Source organism: Enhydra lutris, unplaced genomic scaffold, assembly GCF_002288905.1.
Source record: "Enhydra lutris kenyoni isolate GAN:26980312 unplaced genomic scaffold, ASM228890v2 scaffoldscaffold19, whole genome shotgun sequence".
Classification (NCBI taxonomy): domain Eukaryota; kingdom Metazoa; phylum Chordata; class Mammalia; order Carnivora; family Mustelidae; genus Enhydra; species Enhydra lutris.
The window spans coordinates 13,740,906-13,761,266 of NW_019154103.1; the positions used below are offsets into that span (position 1 = coordinate 13,740,906).

The window sequence follows — 20,361 nt, forward strand, 5'->3', positions numbered from 1 at the left end:
AAAGTAGTAAGATACAAATTCCAATAGCATTAAAAATGTTATCTTTTTATAGTTACAAGAGAGATGACATACATAACTTCCCCTGAAATGGATTAACTGTAAAAGAGACTTGCAAAGGTAGGCCCTGCCAGGTGATATGTGAGCTTTAAGCAAAATGGCATGGTATTGTTTTTAATATAAAGCATATAATGGTTGCCATCACGCTTTATCACTTTTATGTGTCTACATTATAGATACCTAATGACAAGGAGTTTGGCAGTTTTACCTTTATGAATTAGCTTGGTGGTAAATGATATAACAAATGTTAAGCACTCACCACATACACATACAGTCATTTGCCTTCCATTCTTTACTTCATCTCTTCATAGAAGTTACTTCACAGTTTTCAACTCTTCTTTGGCACCTTAAATGTGTAAGTACAACAAGGTAACAGTTAAAAACTTTTTTTTAAGGAAAGCTGATATTAAAGTACATTCAAATAAATTTATTTCTAAAACTTCTAATCTGAAGTAACATCAGTATTAATTCTGATTTTAAAACAAATGAATGTATGTTAAAAACAAAATAATTAAAATGATCATTAATTGTGAAAATACTTTTAGCCTTTAATATAAATAGTGCCAAATATCTAAATTTCAAAAATTCTTTAGGTACAGCTTTAGCCTATGCACAGTATACACCATATGGACTACTTGTGATTGAGAATCTGCAATATGCAAAGGATTTGTTATTCCAAGCCAAGGTTTAATCATATCCTTTATCTCATATCTAAAGAGCCTATATTTATCTTTATTTTTTGTACCTTTAATTTTGTATCTGATTAAGAATTACAAAGGAGAAGTCAAATCTACCATATCCCAAGCTAACAAAATTTGTCAAGTAGGGATAACGAAGCTTCAACTGAAGTTGCTGAAAGGGCTTACTGTGTATGGCGTCCAAAGGGCAGTTTTAAATACTTCAGGATTAGTGGTGTGGATTCAGTACCTTTTATGAATTCTATTACCAATAATACCTTATGCTAGCCCGCAGCGTTGAACTATACTGAGCACAGACAAATGCTCCTGTGTTCTAATCTCTGTTTGAAACCAGCTTTCTATGACTTCAAGCATACAAATGAACTTTTCCCTGGCTTCAGAATGAGTCTATTCCTCCCAACCTTGAGACTTATCAGACCAGGATGGTCAATATCCATTTACCCATTTGTTTTAGCAAGAAGACTTTTCATAGTGAAGACACATTAAGATTTATAAAGCCTCTATATTTGGGTTGACATTCTTAAGATTTATTTTTATTTTTAAATTGCTTCAGGCAAGGAGAAATGAATTTTGGCCACTTTTATTTTAGGGGTGTTAGCTGAGTTTAGTCTTTTAGGCTCAGGCCTACAGTGAGTTAGTCTAAACTTAGTGACGGGTAGTATCTGGTGACCTAGTGAATACCCTTTCTCCCAGCTCTGCTTGGTATTACAGTCTGTTAAGTGGGAATCATAATACACATCTCCCAGGGCCTTTTCACCTTACAGAAATGCAATCTTCATGGAATAATGTCTGAAAGATATGCTAAGGCTTTTAACAATGCCACTACAAATTATGATACATTTCTTCCTTTTCCTGGATCAGTATGCCCAAATAAGGCTAGATCAGTAATTTCCTTGCAAATGTGTGGCTGATTAAAAAGTATCCATATGCATGGCTAAATTTAATGGGCTTTACCTTCACTTAGAAAATCGTTAAATGTTCATCGGAACATTGATTCTATCCCATTTCTCGAAATATCACAGAAACCTTCAAGTCAAAGAATGGATTGTTACACTTCCCCTTTTAACTGTTTGGTGTCTCCCCTCCCCCCCCCCCCCCCCCCCCCGCCCAGATACCTCTCTACGTGTGTGCCCTTTAATTTTTAAAGATCTTTACCCGGGATCGGGGTGGGGGGTGGGGGTTAAAAAATCTCCGTCCTGCGTTTTGGTGCCCACTTCTTTGTCTGGGAAGCCAAGGGCTGGAATTCGGTTCGGACGGCCCCTTAAGAGACCCAGACAGGGGACGCCTGTGGTTTCAGCAGCTTACTCTGCTGAGTTATTGATTGCAGGCAGCAACAATCCCTCCCGGTGATTTGTGTGGAAAGTGAATCCGCGCTGGCTGGGCGTTCACAGAGGCGCAACAGCCGCAACGCCATCCAATTATTGCCGGTCGTCCCCTCCAACACCGCTCTCCACCTATATACTCCTTTCTCTGCCCATCGCCACTTCCCCCCACCCACTTTTCTCAGAGCGGACCGACCTACCTACTCCTTCTCAGCCCGTCTTCGCTTCCCCCCCACCCACTTTCCTCAGAGCGGACGGAGCCGAGGGGGCGGGGGCTCCCTCCCGGGAGCGTTTCTAGAGCTCGGAGGCAGCTAGTAGGGGGTGAGTGCGCCACGTGCGTGCGCCACGGGCGAAGAGGAGGCGGGCTCGGGGCCCTCCAGGGGCCTGTGGGCCTGGGTGCGCGGAGGGGGGCGGGCTGTCTTGGCGGGGAGTGTGCCGGGTTGCGTCTTGAGGGGGATGTCACGGCTCGGGGGAAAGCGGCTGATGGTTTGGCGAAGAGGCCGCGTGGTGGGCTGTGGAGAATGGGAGGAGGGCGCAACGGTGGTGGGTGGGCCCTGGAGAAGCTCGGTGGCGTTGTCGGGGAGTTGCCCTGCTCGTCTGGTTTGGGGATCTCAGGGATATTTCCCCTAGGCTGGCGAGCGACGACCCCAGAGGGCTGGGGAGGAGGGGAGTTCCGAGCGAGGCGCCCAGTGAACCCACCTACGCGCACGGTGCACAAAGCGCTGGCACGCGGTCGACGTCCGGCGGCCCTTGGAGCCGCCGGGGCTCTGAGCGCTTTGCGCGCCTGGGGGAGAAGGAGTGGCAGGCGCAGGTCCGGCCGCCGCCCCTGTCCCGCCGCCGCCCCTGTCCCGCCGCCGCCCCTGTCCCGCCGTCGCCCCTGTCCCGCCGCCAGTCAGCCCTGTTTTTCACCTGACAGACCAATAGGAAAGGACGCGGTCCCGGAGCTGGATTTTACAGCCCAATCTCTCAGGGTCTACACAATTATTAAAAAAACTGACAGCCAACTGCTGCGTCTGCTAGTTAAGCTGCCTCGGTGGATAGGTGCGCGTTTTGGCTCGGGAAAGGCCCCAAGCTACACGACAAATGGGAGACGGGGGAGAAAAGACACAACCTCTCCCACCCAAAACTTCCTTTCCCTTTCCCTCCCCTTTATTTGCTGGCACGTGAGAACAATACTGGGGTCTCTAGCAAAAAATGCCATCACGAAATGCAAATGCCTGGGCTGTTCTTTGATCTAACTGTGGAGCTGTACCAAACGCTCCAAGAGTGGTGAAAAGATCAATGCTCCAAAGACGTTGTAAAGTACTCGGCTGAATAAATCAAAGGTGTAAAATGTTTATATTGTCGTGCTCTTGAAGCTATAAGCTGCCGCCAATATGGGAGCCGCTAGCCGCCTGTGGCTCATTAAGTTTAAGCTTATTAGAATTACATAAAATTCAAAATTCAGGTCCCCAGTTATACTGGCCACATTTCAAGTGCTCAGTAGCCACAGGCGGCTAGTGGCTACCTTATTTGACTGTGAGATGTTGAACATTGCCATCATTGCGTAAAGTTCTATTGGAATGTGCTGCTCTAGAGTTTTAAATGAATGCTGGTTTAAAAAAAAAAAAAGAAGAAGAAGAAAGAAAGAAAGAAAGAAAGAAAGAAAGAGAAAGAAAGAATGAATCTGCTTTATGATACCAGCCAAATTTTAGGACACTCTTGGCATTTGCATTTCCTGGCACTAGTGTGGAAAGTTTTAAAGTCAGAATTTCCGTATCTTCTTGCTGAAAGAGGTCTTGGGGAACATTTAACACAAGCACCTAATTTTTTACAGGGTAGACAAATGGGGCCCAGAGAAATTAACAGATGTACCCCTAAATCACGCCATGAATTTAGAAAGAAGTGAAGGTCACCAGGCAGGGTCTATCTACTATACTTTGTGCGAGACCAGGGCACCTTACCTGAGACTGACTAGGCAAATTCGCCCTATAGAAAGGTGATCTGACAGATTTGACAGGAGTACCCTTTTACAAGAGAAAGTACTTCCAAGCATTCTTCTAGGAAGAAATTCTAGTAAAGAATAAGGTGTGTAGGAACACTGTCTCCTAAACTAAAAATGTATTACTGGTAGTTTCATAGATTGAAATCATGTCTTCTTCTAGAGACTGGTTGGGATAACATTGTTCTTATTTATACTTAAAAAAAATCTGAGGAAATGGAATTATCCTTTTAAAGTAAAAGCTAAAAAACACTCTTAAGGTCAGGGAGGAAAAGTATTGTATAAGGTGGAAATTGTTAGTAAAGCATAGTCTTTCCCAAATTCGATGAAGATACTATTAGGTACATGTTATGGAACCTCCCTTTGCCTCAGTTTCCTCATCTGTAAAATGTGAAACATAAAGTGCTACTCTTAAAACTTTGTTATGGGGATTAAATGAGTCACCCAACAAAGCACTGGGCTGGGAAATTGGTAAACTGTAGTAAAAGACATTCTTATTCTTCTGCAAAGAACTTCTACTTCTACACCATTAAGTTCCATATTCATCCATACAAGGGCTGACACTGTATAAAAAGTTGGAGAAGTAGATTGTCCAGAGGGGTGGGAATTGGTTTAGGATGAGAACTGTTTGTTTTATTTTTAAGAGAGGTGATCTTTTCAAACCTAAAATTCCCTGACTGAATGGATGTATGTTGTTTTATTTCCCTTTCACAGACATGGCATCTCTAGTATACTTCCAGAATTTTATTGTCTTAATTTATTATTATTTTTTGTCTTGAGGGATGCTTCTTTATACTTGTTAGCTGCTTGGTTGTTGAAAAGGCACTGGAAACTCCCAAGTCCATCCTCTTTCACCCTGGTTGACCTTTGGAATGCTGTTGTCAGCCAAGAAGACATTGATATCTTCAGTCTCCTGCTAGCTTGAATTCTTTAGGGCAGAGCCTGCTCAGATTATCTCCTTATGTCATTCCAAATGTCTGATGGCCATCTATGGCAATGGGGCTGGGCCAAGGCCTGCCAGGAAGGGGGAGCCCATGGAATGCCTAATGGAGCATTCTGTTCAAGAGGGACCCAGACGTTCTCTGTTGGATGCATGATCAACATTACAACTATGTCTAGGGGACTGTTTGCTGCTTCTTGGAAAACAGAAGCCATAGACATTTTGCGTTTTTGGTTTTAATAAAGTCCCACTTGGGACGTATGTGATTTCTATTGATTTCAATTTGTGTAAATATGTATTACAGGGAAAAATGGACTCAGAAAGTATTAACAAACAATTTATATCTGGTATACCTGCTATCTCTCATTAAGAACACCAAATAAGAAAAATCTAGAAAGGAGAGAATAAAGCCACCACACTGCAGAATGTACCTTGTTTTCTTTATCTCTCTAGGTAATTTTCCAAATGATGGTGTTTTACATAGTTGAGAACTTACAAAATTACTTCTAAATATTTTGTATATAACCTAGAATTAGAAACCAAGGAAAATAATACAAATTTTATTTTTTCAGGAAGGCAAGATCATGCATAGATTTATATGTTTCTCATACTTACTAAATTTGAAAACAAGGAGATACGTAATTATATCCATATGCTAATTTACCAGGAAAAGAGAGAATTGATTTTCATTGTTTGGGATGAGGTCTCTCTAAATTGTTTTGCAATATGGTGAGAATTAAAAGTAAAATACAGTAAAACTTTTAAATTTGTCAGGCATTAAAACTGGTTTGATTTATCAGTATATAGTACTTCACTTAGTCAAAGACTCAAACCAAGGAAGTCTGATTTTCTATAGATGATTTCCTTTTTTTACTAAATTTGTAGTTTGATATTTATATGTGAATAATATTCATATTTACAATACAAGGATATTTGTAGTATATGTGTAAAAATAATACTACTTTATTAGAATGAGAGTTGAAATAAATTTAAAGTGTGTAATATTTAATGGCCACTCACTATTAGTCTTGTATTAATTGCTTTAATTAATTATATTTTCTGCTTTATAAACTTTTTTTTTCTTTTTATCCAAACAACAACCATTCAGACAGGAACTACAATTCTCTTCATTTTACAGATTTTAAAAACTAAAACTTAGAGAGGTGACATTACCTGCTCAGGGTCTAATAGCCCCTAGTGCCAGACAAGGGACATGAAGCTGGGTTAGTTTGTTTCTAGTGATGCTCTTAGCTGTGATGCTGTATTGTATCCTTAGACTCATAAGCTTTGCTCACTTATAGGGATCATGAGATCAGGAGGTGATGTAATCGATATTTTTTTACCCCCCACCAGAAAATATTTTAGAAATACATGTCTAAATGTGTGTCATCCTCTTCGGGTAGACAGCTTAGGAAGTTATTCGCTTATTTCAGTGATAATGTCTTTGCACAGGTCTCTATAGAAATCTCCTTAGGAATTTGCTATTCAGTCTTAACTGATTGTTGGCAAATCATTATCATTAAGGATGAATTTGTTGGTGAAACTAAATCCAAACCAAATGTAGTGAACAAGGTGCTTGATGGAAACTATGATGTGATTATAAAGCAGCAGATTATTTGATATCTGGCTCATAAATTGACACTAATTGCAGATACAAAAGGGGAATTTCAAGGGTATTCCTGCTGTGAAAGTGTAGCCTTTAAGTAGACGTTTTGGCAATAACATCATAAAGTTTTAAAAAGTTAGTTTCATCAATTAGAAGTTACATATCATATGTGAACATCATGGGAAATACCTTTACAAGGAATGTACAAGGGACAGGGAAGGGTAAATCAGAGTTGCTGAATTAGAATCCAGGTTCAGACTTAATAACCATTTGACCTTAATTTTCAAAATGCCCTTGTTATAAAAGAGAAAACATGGCAGGACCTCCATAGGATGACAATTTTCCTGAAAGGAAGACATAAGATTGTACTTCTATAGTCACCTAGTGCCTGGCATGTAGAAAATGCTCAGTAGGGGTGCCTGGGTGGCTCAGTGGGTTAAAGCCTCTGCCTTCGGCTCAGGTCATGATCCCAGGGTCCTACGATCGAGCCCCATATCAGGCTCTCTGCTCAGTGGGGAGCCTGCTTCCTCTGCTCTCTCTCTCTGCCTGCCTCTCCACCTACTTCTGATCTCTGTCAAATAAATAAATCTTAAAAAAAAAAAGAGAATGCTCAGTAAATGTTCACTAACATACTATTTCATTTTTAAGGACTACTGCATGCATGAAAATACCTCAATGTCTCATTTATCTAACAATATTTTAGAAGTTGTTTCCTTTTCTATCAGCTTTCATGCTTCAAAGCAGTTTTTATTTTATAATATAGCTTTTTATATTTGAAATAAATATAAAATATTTAGGATAATATGTTGATTAAACCAATGTATATTATACCAAGAATCTTACATTCTGGGGTTGTCAATTTATATTATCCTTGTCAGTGTTCCATATTCTTTTCAGAGAAACATTTTTTTTGTGTTCATATTTTATTTTGTCAGACTTACGAAAGTAATTACATATCCATTTGCTCAGTATAAGTCTCCAAGATTATTTTTTGGTTCTGTCAGACATCTTCTAAATTGCTTATTGATTGCATAATCTTACACTTAAATTTAAGGAACCGTCACATAAATATACAGAATTAGCGGATTTTTATTAAATCTGAGTTTTTAAGTCTTTTAAAATCAATATTATCTGTGTGGTATAGGCAAAATTGTAAGGTTGCTAAAGCTTGTCTTTGTATCACCAGCCTCCCTAGACTCACCTTCAGCTTGTCCTTCTTTCACTCTGGCATGCTCCACTCACCCAGCAGCAATTTTTAAAATCAATAATAGCTCTTTATTGAGTGTCTCTGTCTCCTCACAGCCTTTCACTGATGTGACCCACAAGGTCCTTTCATTCCTCAGCACTCTTTTTATGTTCCAGAATTCTCTTGGACTGTGTTCTATCAGAGGAGCCCGCCACTCCAACAGTTTACTTCATGATGCAGTATCAATGTGTTACTCCTTTAAATGAACTTCTCTTCAGAAGTTTTCTGAAAGGAGTTCATCCTCCAAAGGAGTATCTATGATTACACAACTTCCATAAATTCCCTGCTCTGTTGATGGGGAGATGCTTCAGGGAGGAGATTTTCATCATGTCTCCGGTCCCTCTCGCTTGACCGACATGTAAGTTAGCCCTAGATGCTAGCCAGTAAGTAGAAAGCCTGGCTCTTACTTGAAGAAGAAACTATTATTTTTGAAGAGGTTGTGATTGAAAGATGAGCTCTCTATCAGCCAAGTACCGTGATGCTCCTTGAAAATTTATCTACCTATCTTTTTAAAAATATATAATAACACTTTGGTACCTGTTGTTCCGGTCTCTTTTTCTGTTCCTGTCTTGCATAGGAGGCACACAGTTGCTGCATGTCCCTTGTGCCATTGCTACCATGTTGTCACTTTGTCTCACCCTGTGTGAACTCCCTTCTGCCTCCAAAAGCCATCAGAGGTGTAATTAGTGATTATTTCTCCAGAAATGTCGTGAAGGGGATATAAGAGCCCTGTGACAAGCATGTGTATTGCTTCCTGGATGAAGGTTAGAATTTGGAAGGGTTGGGGAGAGGTTCGAGGTTGGAGGGAAAACTACATTCTGCCCTTTATGACCTCTGTGAAATCACAGACAAAGCATCTTCCTGTGTGCAAAGATAGGGCCCGTGAATCAAATATTTCCCAACTTTGTATGGCATTAAACCTGTAAATATGGAGCCTCCATATCAAATACAATATACTTTATAATATATTCTGAAGAAATTCAGAGATGAGGAAATAGGATTCTAAGTAAAAGACCTTGAACACTGCTTAAAGAAGGGTAAGTAGGAAACATTCTACAATTTTCTTATGCCTTTCAATCCCTTTAGCAATAGTGATATAGCTAATCAATAGATTTAATCCTGTCTTTTCCATTTCCTTCCCCTTTTCCTTCTTTCTTCCTTCATCTTTTCTGCTTCATTTTCTCATCTTCAGTTGTAAATTTTTTATTTTCAGTTATAAAGCCAGTACAACTATAAACACACACACACACACACACACACACCCCACTGGTTATTAACAATTAGATTTTTTTTTTCATGCTTTGGAAAGTTACATTTTCTCTTTCAGAACCATAAGATATTAATAATTTTCTATTTATTTGAATCCCTTCAAAATAAAATACTGCTAACGAGGGAAGTTATTTCTAAACAATTGATATATGCTATAGATAATATGGTCATAGAAGAGTTTCTATGATTTTTTTGTTATTAATCACTATAATCACTCTGATTACAATGATGATTAACTCACAGCGAGTAATGCATATGCTTGCGATGTTTATCTGCTTTCAAAGGATTTATGTTCATCCATCTAGTCTGTTTCACACATTCTCACCTCACCCTTTTGTAGCTGTGAGACTCTCGTTTGGGTAGCCTATGGCCACAAAACAACTCGTGAACAGGAGAATAAAGCCTGTGGTTTCTCCTACATTATTGCTGGACCATAGCCTTCTAAACTCCCTGGGTCAGTGATGATCAAGTATTCTAAAACTCGAGTGTATACACACACACACACACACACACACACACACACACACACACACATATGTATACACACACATACATATATATGTATATATACATACTTTTTCGTAACCAGCACTCTGTTATCTTTTAATGAATTTTCTCAAGAGTCAATTCAAGCCATTGTTCATATTTAAAGCTGTTTTATTTAGTGCCTGAAACTCAAGTAGAACTTGAGAATGATTTTTGCTTTATCTCTAGTGTTGGGTGAACCTTACCATTTGCCAATCTACATGGAAATAATTAAAATAAACAGACTATTTAAGTGCAATTATATCTAACAATAAATAAAAATGGACACAGAACTTCTATAGCTGTATCCATAGGCTTCCTTTGGTCTCCTAGGACCCAAGATCGCTGGGTGCTGGTTTTCTTGCTACTGCAGAGCAAGAAAACCAACCTTCTTGAAAAAGTCCCTCACCTTTAGTGAGGACTGGACAATCTAGCACAGAAAACAGTTTATCAGAGGGCCTCGAGTCACTCAGATTCTTAGGCCCCATCTCAGCTCCCCTGAACAACAGCCTCAGAAATCTGCATTAAAACTAGCTTCTTGGGTGTTTCTTATGTATCTTTTGCTTTCAAGCCACTGCCTTAGGGTAAGGGTGATCATAAGATCTGTGAAGACTTCTAATTCCTTAACCTTACATTTGCTACATTATTCGTTCCCACGCTCTCAACTAATCGTTAGTTTCATGGAACTTCTAAATCCGTGAACTCCTTTCAAAATAGTAACAATGAGAGGTCAGAATGATATGAATCTTTCCATTGCTTGTCTTGGCTCGTACTGTAAACAATCAAAAAGGACATGCCACATATATTCTGCCCATTGTGATTAGAAGACAGATTAAGCAATACAGGGACCCAGTTCTTCATCCTTATGGATCTGAGGGTCAGTCCTTATTTTTTCTTGGGTGAGCTCTGCTCTTGGATCCCAGTATCTCAGCAAAACCTGTAAAATGGGTTTCAGATCCCATGACATCTACCATCAGTGACAACAGAGAGGAGCACACATTCATGCTTCTGTGGCTGCCAGCGGCTTATGAGCCTCGATTCCTGGCAACCAGGACCAGTCCCATTCATAATCACTTGAGAAATGTGGCTTTTCCCTAAAAAGACTTTCAATTAATACAAATATTCCTTATGACCTTGATAATTACCTCTGCGTGCTGATCTGTCATATAAGGCCTTCACAACATTGTCATCCCAGGCGACAAGGGGATCCATATTCGCAGCCTTTTAACCTCTCTGCGTAGCCAGCTGCTACTATTAACTTCTCTTGGATCCAGATATTTTTAACACTTCAGATTAGGGGGTTCTCTGATGAGCCTGTTTCTTGTTCCAACATTTTTCTGACACGAGCAAACATGTTCTCAAGCTGGCTTACAGCAGCAAGTGTGGAGAATATATTTTTTTTTTGAAAAATATTAATAAAAGCATTAAATGACTAGTAGGTTTTTTGTATGCGGCAACTCCGCCTTATAAAGTTAGTGAAAATTTCCAAGCTATGTGTGACAAAGTAATTTTGAAGATAAGACCTTTTATGTTTTGTTACCAGGGTACCCAAGTAGGAAAAATATGGCTAGCTGGTCAGTAGTGTATTGTAAAGTGATTTTGTTTTCCACACTCATCTCATAGGCTAAAAACTGGTGTTAGTTTAATTATTTGGAATGCTGCCAATATGGTGGGCTTCTTATAGCAGTAGGGAGGGGGCAGGGCAGACCATTGGAGACCAGAACCCACCAATATTATCCAGAATCCTTTTGGGACCTCACATGAAGGAACAGAAACATCTTCTACTGGATAAACACCTTCCAGAATGGCCTTTCCTCTGATTTATGCATAGCCCAGCAAAGAGTCACATCCCTTCAGTATCCTCCCAGAGATTACATGACTTGTTTCCAGTCACAAAATTACTGAGCAGTTAAAGAGAGATTATGACTTATAGTTGCCTACTTCTACTCTGGTGCTCTTCTGACAGTACTCTTCAGCTCTAATGAGAAAACATTTAAGACCCTTCAAAGGCAGATGAGAGATAAGTCATTCACTTTCACTAACACCCCTTTGAGATGCAGGGAGATGACTGAATTTTTTGCACATTTTGCCTTGACACCCCTGTCTTTCACAATTACTAGAAATGGGTATTATTTACTGATTATTTTGCTTGCAATCGATTTGCATACTGTTATTGCATATTGTTAAGTGGTTTGCTGATTAATAATGTTGATTTTGACTAATTGTAATAGAATAAACAAATAAGTTTGTAAATTTAGATATTTTGTATAATTTAGTTGCTAAATGGTATCATAGAGCTGTTGGAGATTATTCTACCCAAATTCCTTGCAGGGAAATCCTGTCTCCAATTTCCTCTCATATTCTATATTAATGTTTAAAGGTCTCCCTCCTTAAAAAATTCATTTGCTTGTTTGGGTTTTAAAGCAAACTTCTCATAGGCAAATACAGCTCTAAAGCTCAGGGTTAAAATAAATACTTTTAAATTCAGAACATGGTAGTTACCTTCTAAATGATTTCTAAAGGGTCAGAGAAGAATAAAATATTTAGTTTGAATATATTTTCATGACCTTGATTGAATCAATATGATGTGCAGCATTAACAACAAATTATATTATAGCAATATAAAATATTAATATAATTAATAATTATTTGAATAAATACCAGATACTTATATTAATACAGGATTGTTGAGTCACAGAATTTCTGAGCTGTTAGGAAACATTTGCTGGTGAGGTCTCTGGGGTCCTGAGGGGTTTTGTAATTAACACACACACACGCACACACACACACACACACACACACACACACAGACACTTGTTAGTTGTTGTGTTGGTTATGTGAACTATTTAGTATATTCTGTACTTAGGTAATGTATGTATGCTTATGCTTTGGTATATTTTGTATTTTTAATTGTTTTCTAATATTTCAAAAAAATTTGCAACCTGAATTTGTCATTTATCTTCTAAACATCTATATTGCCATTGATTAATTTTTCTTTCTGCTGTTTCATAAACACCATAAATGTTTTTAATTTGGAAATCAGGTTAAATAGTAAAGAGAATCTAAAAAAGAGTTTGTACCATAGGTATTTTAATGGTTTATGTTCTTTTTTTTAAAGCTACATTTTAATATGCTTTGATAAAACTGTATTTCTCTAAGAAGGTATTAAGTTTGGTGGCTGCAAACAATTCCCCAGTGGAATGTCTCACATTAATTTTCCATGTGCTCTCTTTTACTTATAGTTTCATTGTCCACATGTTTAAAGTCTAACAGAAAAAAAAAATCACTGGATGTGAAGTTGGGAGACAGAGCCAAGTCTACATCTACATCGTCATGCTGGTAACCTTGGGTAAATTTTATTTTTGTGCTTCCATTTCATTTTTTTTAAAAATGAGTAGTTGAAAGCATCAAAGACTCTTTCCCACAATTCAAACACTCCATGAGCTCAAAAGAAGATTTGATTGAAAGAAATGTGTGGGCATCATTACCTGGCTGCCCAGTATTTTCATGGTCACACACTTGTTACATACATCTGAAGTTTCTTTAAGGAAATTAACTCTTTTTAAGTGTGAGCTATGGGTATCAAGACAAGTGGGATAAGTGGAAAAGGAAGGAGAAATAAGTTAATGACAAAGGAGGGATTGTGGGTGGTGGAAATGATTCCCTTTTTACTTCTTTATATCTAAAGTCTAGTTATTCCTACTTGAAGACTTTACTGGCACCAGGTATTATCAACAGGGATGAGTAATATGTAATTTTTATCTTTACTGGGTTACATTTGGCCCATAGACAGTTGACAGCTGTCAGTCAGGTGGCTGGTCAATGAGGAGATAACATTTAAAGCTGCCAAAGTATTTTTGTGTCTTTAAATACTTACAAGTAAACCATTTTAGCTGGAAGCTTCATTGTCCTGAAATTCAATAGATTGGTATTCACAATACAATTTGTTGACATTAGTTGCTGGGAGAATCAGGATTTTCCCTGTGTGTCTATGGGTAAACAAAATGTTTTTCAAATGTTTTTCTGAAACAGGAGAATAATTAATTTTTCTCCACTATAAATAATCCATTCTTAAGCTGTGAGGATACATTGCAAATAAAGCTTAAAATTTAAAAGGATGTTTTTAAATTAAACTTTTAGGACGCATATGAGTCATTGCAACATCATCATAATTTCTGACTAAAACTTATTAAAAGAAATCATTTCCATACATTGAGGGAGTTGGCATAGGTATTTTTGTGACACAAAGTTGAAGGTTTATGGGAAAGTACAAAATGTAGCTGCAAGTTGTACTAGGAATTAAAGCTTCTCTCCATAATTACAAGAAAAAAACATGAAATTTTGGATTAAGCCCACAATTCAGGGCATGATTAAGATGACAAATTTTGGTTATTTATGAATATTTGGGCTATACCTAACATTATCTCTAATAGGTTCAGTCACACGTAAATAATTCACAAGAGTCATGAAAAATAGTTTGGAAGAAGCTTTTGTGTGGCTTATATTGAGTGTTAATGACAAACTGTATAATAATTATAGCCAATAGTAATACACATAAAGAATTCACAAATGTAATTTTAAAGTTGACTTAAGAGTGTGTGTTCAGGTTTGTAGTACTTATTTCTAAAAAATGAGTGCTCTGATTCTTTAGGAATATAGTACTTAACAGACTAGATAAATAACAAAATTATCAAGTGCATGTAGTACATAATCATTCTTTAAGAGACCAATGAAGCTATCTAAAAAATGCAATATTGGATCATGGTTACTTAGGTACCAGAAGCAATATATGAAGATGACAGAATATCATACAAAAATAGCAGTTTGAAACCATAATATATCATTTAAAAAAATAGAATATACTTTAATTTTCTGAACGATATTCTATATGTAGTAATTTATAATGGAAATCAGATTTGGGTTTTAATTATGTTTTAAAAATATCAGATTTTTTTGTTGTCTAGATCATTTCAGATAATTTTTTAAACCACAAATAGTTCATAATTTTAAACAATAATTAAGTCAGAGTATGATACTTATAAATTTGTGGCTTATCCATATCATCATTGATTTGATAATTGTTTTAGATGTAATGGTCATTAAAAAAAGTCAGATCTTATTATTTTCCTACTATACAGCTATGTGTTAAGCATGTAGATTGAAAATTATTTATGAGATTATCACGAAAAAACAATTACCTCATAATATTAGTAATTTATATTGGTAGGAGCCTTTCTCTTCTTAAGTACCAATTGTACCCCCCACAGCCCAGAAAATTGATTTTAGGGCTAATAATTTAAGCATTCTTGATCGGTGTATGCTGTGTGTCTTTTACATTCATTAGCCCTTGTTGTTTGTGAATATGGAATTTGGTTATTAAAATGGTTTCATATGTTTACTATGTATAGTCTTTAGCTTTGAACTCCTTGCTTGCTTAAATAAATGTTTTCAATTTGTATAATACAACAATTTGTAGAGAAATGCTGTGAAGCGTAGTTAAAAGAATGAGTCCTTGAAATAGAATCACTTTTTTAAAAATATATCCTGACATGTGGTCTTATTTTTCCATGTTTTGTATTAATTAAAATCCTACTCTGAAAAAAAAATATTTTTGCCTAAACTTTCGAATTCACAAAATAAAAATACCAAATATATAAATGTACTAATTTTGGAAATCAGTGACGTAAAAACATGCTTTAGTACTGTCTTGGTTGTTTATTCCAAAGATTTTTCTCCAAAGAAACTCTTTGTAAGATAATGAGAAAATGTTGCTACTTTTAATTATTAAATATTCTGTGCAATACATGTTTTAAAAAATGTATTATAAATAAAACTAATTTTATATTCTTTCTAATCATATTCCTGTCACATGCACACATAAAAAATGCTAGCACATGAAATGTTTGAAAAGAGCATGTACCATTTCACATTTTTATTTGATTTATTAAAAAAACATTTTATTCAGAATAGATTATGACAGAATTAGATAAAAAGAGAGGAAATGATATTTGTGTGTTTATTTTAATAGTCTAATATCATATATGTAATTAATTCTTCATCTTTCAGATGTTGGAGTTAGTAATGAAAGAGACCAACATTCAAATATAAAGTCTTTCCTATAAAACTCTTTTTTTTAAATGTAAAAAATTGTCAAATGGTAACAGCTCTACTTTCTACACCAGGCAAACCTACTGTTGAGTTAGTTGGCTCTGATTCCGATGGTCTCATCAGCTTTCTGAATGTAGGTTCCTCAGCAGTGCCTCTTCCAAGATAACAAAATCAACTTTTAAAGATTAAAAAATATATTTTGGCAATTGAAACTCACCAGTGCCTTTCTGCTTCTCCAGGAAGTTGTACCCTTCAGCACCTGCTGAGGGCTTTGTTGTCCAAACCCTGACAGGTAAAAAAAATTCCTGTAGAATAAAGCCAGACCAGCTGGCTTTGAAGAGAAACCCCCCAGTTTGGGCTGCGTTTGTCTCTTCTCCTTTTCTATGAAGACCCAGGCTTTCCCCCCTTGATCGTCAAGCCGTAAGATGCGTGATCCCTGTGCACAAGTGTCTGGCAGGCCGAGGTGCACCTGTTCCTGTCACTCTGGGGTAAATTTAGCTGTAAAGGTATCACTGACAACCAGACCTTTGTCAGTGCTGGCAAAAGAACACAGAATTGCTTCCCTCCCCTCCCCCTGCCAAGCCCCTATGCTGCTAGTTCAAATGGAAAATATCAAATTGGAAGCCTATCCAAAAATCATTCCTAAAAAATGAGATTGCTTTCATATGGTAAAAAAGTAAGTTTCCTCATTTCACGCAGACTTTAAAATTACATTTCCAAGAATAATCTTGGAACAAGACAAGTTTTTGTTCAATTAATTGTGGCTGGAAACTTTTTAATGGAAACATAGCACACACTTACTTCATTTCACATTATTAAATTGTGTTAAGCGTTAAAGTTAGTTGCCTTCTTTGCTGTAGCTCATTTGTTCTTTTCGATCCAGAGAAATATTAGAAGGTTAAAACTTATCACATAGGAGGGATTAATCATGCTACCAAAATTAGACAGCCTGTAGTTCTGAGAGACTGAATGTCAAAATTGTGTGCTCGTAGCCCTTAAACTATTGAGAATCTAGGACCCCACTACTACATCTAAAATGACAGTTAATGTCGATGGAAACCCTGGATGTTTAGGAGCTGGTGAAGCTAGAATTCTTACTCTTTAAGGTAAGGACATTTATCATGTGTGTGAATTTTTTTAGATTAATTTCTTTATTGACAGTTTGAGAACAACTCCTTCTGAAGGGAAATAGAGAGGCAGGCAGTATCCATTGATATGTCTGACATAAATAGTTGTTAAGATATATAAAGTAGCCCAAGGAGTAATGTATTTAAAGCATTCTGAGCTTCTGCTTTGATAATTATGATCTCCTAAGTGGTATTAGAAAGAGTTGTGCAAAGTACCTGTTCTACCATATTATTGCTGTTTACAAGGTTTGGGTATGATGAGAAAAAGAAATCTGGGTCAAAATAAAAAATGCTTTGTAAAATAAACAAAGTTCCTATTTACTTACTATGTATAAACAGCCACTCACCAAGCCTCATTTCTCCGCAGGGCACCACTTTCAGATAAAAACATAGACCTGAATGGCATCATCCAGTATCCAAGGAAACCACGTAAGTACCTCTCTCACTGTGTACTTCTCTTATTCAGAGTTTAAAAGCTAGCTGAGTACCGAATAAGTGAGTGTTTTTATTTAATAATTATACGGGAGGTACTTTTTAGGAGCTTGCTAAAAAGAAGCAGGTTCTTGATTGTTACGTGCGTCATAACAAAACCCTTATGTTTTCATCATATTTCATAAAATTATGTGTTTAGTCCCAACCTCTCCATCAATTCTCATTCTTCGGTACAAAACAGCTACTCAAAGTCATAATGAATTGAGAGTTTCAAACTTTTCCAAGACCCAATAGTGTCTGAGAAACAATGTTTCAGAGGCCTTATGCCAGGAGTAGTGACCTAATTGTAATAGAAACTTTTTCAACTTTAAAAATTAAGAAAAAATTGATTGGAAAATAACACTTTGTTGGTAAACATTTATAGCGGTTTATTTGGTTTTAGACTTTCTTGGGGAGTGAGCAAGTGAGCAAAAAGGTGAAGTTATGGATGCAAGGAATCTTGAAAGCAAGCGTAATTTTTAAGATGTGAAAGTCTGTTTGCAGAAAGGGTTGAAAAGTTGGCATATTGTGTTCTTTCTTTTTTTCCCCCAAACTCATTAGCTTGTAGCTAATTTCTATAGCTAATTTTAAGGTTCTAATTAATTTTTGGAACCATAGAATCTGTTGAATCTACTGTAGAAATTATTTGCAAACAATACTATTCTGGACAAAGATCCACTTTACAAATATTTGGACTATTGTATTAAGAACTTCTCTACTTGGACTTTATTATTTTTTTTCTCATTTGCATTCTCTACTTTTAAGGTTAAATTATTTTCGATACTAAATAATTATTCATTGTTGTTTACTTTTTCATGAAAATACTTAAAACTCTATACTCATATAATTGTAGATAGCTTTTTTTCCTTTTTTTACTATCTGGATCAACTATATGATTTATCTAGTCTTTTAAATATAGACATACTACTGCTCGTCAAGGTTTTCAGGAGTTGCACTTAAATGCATCTGGTTTAGCCCTGTTTAGAAGTTTTTCATATGCTTTTCATTTACTTTGTTGCTCTTGTTTTCTGTCTTTCCTTTGCAGCATGGTTCCTTGCTAAGCATAAATGGTAGAGATGATCTCATTCAGTTTCTTCGCTGAATTAGACAGACCCTTCCTATTCAGTATCTCACTGCAGGAGCATTTCACTTTCCCATACGAGAATGCAGTATTATTTATGCCTTTCCATGTTTCTGTCTTTTTACATATGTTACAAAATGCATCTTTCTGAATTGAGAGATGAAAAGTTGTGTTAGACTAAGGAATCTGTTAGTACTTTGGAAGAGTGTAAGAGCCTCCTCTCCTGGTAGGAGGACCTGACTAGGAAGTGAGTTTTCTTACGCTAGTTAACAAACTTCACAAGTGTGGAGTTCGAGGCCTGAGGTACAGCCCTCTAAATAGGAATTCCTTGCCACAGAATAAATGTTGGGCCATTGCTGGTAAGCTTGAAAGCAGCAGGGTTAGAACAGGTCTTTATAAAGAATAAAAATATGAATCAAAAGGGAAGACGACAGGCTAATGCCATAATTCCCTGTCTTGAGCAGGTGGGATCTTCTGAATTCTGTTCTCCTTGTGGCAGAGGAAAAAGAAAATGTACACTGCAGTGTTTGTAACACAATTTTAAATATTTGCATGAGAATATAGATTTTCCAGAAAAGCAATTTAAATTTTATAAGTTTAATTCTGTCTCTTATACTAAAGGAAAATGACATGACAGAAATATTGATATATGCACATCCATTCCTCAGTGCTGATTTCTCTAACAAAGACCATCATTACTTGATCAAACTTTATGAGACAATAGACATTGTTCTATATCTGCCCCGTCCAGTATGGTAACCAGTAGACACATGTGGCTGGTGAGCATTTAAAATATGGCTAGTATGACAGAGAAACTGAATTTTGAATATAATTTAAATTTAATTGATTTAAATTTACATAGGTCACATGTGACTAATTGGCAGTTATGCAGGTATTTTGCTTTTATCAGAAGTTATATGTAACAAATCATTGAACACTACATTAAAAACTAATGTACTGCAATACAGTGGCTAACTAAACATAATAAAAAATAATAACAAAGAAATTAAAGTACCAAGCAGTTTCTAATTATTTGCTATTCTATCATACAGTAACAATTTTTATATTTTCTTTAATGTTTGAATTATCATTGCAGTGGAATCTCTTTATAACTCTTTCTTAGAGATGAATGCTTTTAATACTGTTGATGGGAAGACCTTATAATTTTGTTTTATAAGCCTGGGGTAGCAATTTTTAAAATGGACATTATAAGCAAGACTGCACCTAAAAACAAAGACACTCCAATGAAAGTTGTAAAAATGATAATAAAGATTTTGAAAAGTTCACTTACAATTTCTTTTTTTTTTTTTTTTTTTAATTTATTTGACAGGCAGAGATCACAAGTAGGCAGAGAGGCAGGCAGAGAGAGAGAGGAGGTAGCAGGCTCCCTGCTGAGCAGAGAGCCCGATGTGGGGCTCGATCCCATCGAGCCGATCATGAGATCATGACCTGAGCCGAAAGCAGAGGCATTAACCCACTGAACCACCCAGGCGCCCTCACTTACAATTTCTTTAATGCATCTTGCAATACAAAATGTAACCAACCTACAAACATGCTCACTAGCCTTGAGTCCCTAAAGCTAATTTTGCTGCCAAAGCACATATCACATTTTAAATCATATTTTCAAGCCATGCTCCCATGGCCTTTTTAGGCATTTAGTGAAAATGGGCATTAGGATATATCATGATATCTTAAGAATATTACTAGTACAGTAATATTATAGACAGAATTATTAGCTAAAAATATACTGAGAATTAAAATTTACTTTGACTTTTTTTTTTTAGAGTCAGCAAATCAGCTCATTTCTTGAGTAAGAAATGTAGGCTATAGCTTATTTATAAGATACTGAACTAGAGACCATGAGGAATTTTTAAAAATGGAAGGTGTAACATTCATCTTTTTAGGAGATCCATTTATTGGCTTTGTACAT

The 20,361-nt window shown here is 36.6% G+C and overlaps 1 long non-coding RNA gene across 1 annotated transcript; it reads left to right on the plus strand.

Moving 5' to 3' along the window:
* The first annotated feature begins 2,321 nt into the window (after positions 1–2,321).
* LOC111148220 lies at positions 2,322–17,306 on the plus strand. The gene is made up of 3 exons (XR_002640680.1): positions 2,322–2,398; positions 12,887–12,993; positions 17,247–17,306. It is a non-coding gene; the product is annotated as an uncharacterized LOC111148220 (long non-coding RNA).
* The last annotated feature ends 3,055 nt before the right edge of the window (positions 17,307–20,361 follow it).